We start from the raw sequence: 607 nt of genomic DNA, 5'->3' as shown, positions 1-607 counted from the left end.
ATATATATATATATATATATATATATATACATGCATAGATAGACATGTGTGTGTCTAACGTATATACATCCAAACGTGACCACCCCTCCATACTTCTGTTTTATTGACACCCTTTTCTTTATTTTTCTTCCATTAGTTTAAATATTTTGGAACTACCCTCTCCCTCCCCACTAACCACCCGTTAAACACCCCCTTTCACCAACCTAGACATGCCCTTCACCTTCTATTATCATTTCTATACCTTGGTCTTTCTTTGTTGTTTGTAGGGACTAAAACCCTTTCTTTTCATCCACCCCCAGCGTCTTCCGGCATGCTGTCTTTCCAACGCCGGATGCGGAAACCATGTCAACCCGGCAGGGAGAGGTGTTGGGTGGAGGAGAGAAGTAACATGTCTGACCTGATCTCCTGAAGACAAACATACACATACACAGACCTACGTACGTATATACATAATACATACATATATACATGCATACATACACACACATATATATATATATATATATATACACATACACACACATACATACATACAAATATACACACATTCATGCGTCTATAGACAGACATACTGATCGGCAGACAGACAGACAGACAGATAGGCCCA

This window comes from Octopus bimaculoides, chromosome 26 (assembly GCF_001194135.2).
Source record: "Octopus bimaculoides isolate UCB-OBI-ISO-001 chromosome 26, ASM119413v2, whole genome shotgun sequence".
NCBI lineage: Eukaryota > Metazoa > Mollusca > Cephalopoda > Octopoda > Octopodidae > Octopus > Octopus bimaculoides.
Note: the sequence above shows the minus strand (reverse complement) of the source record.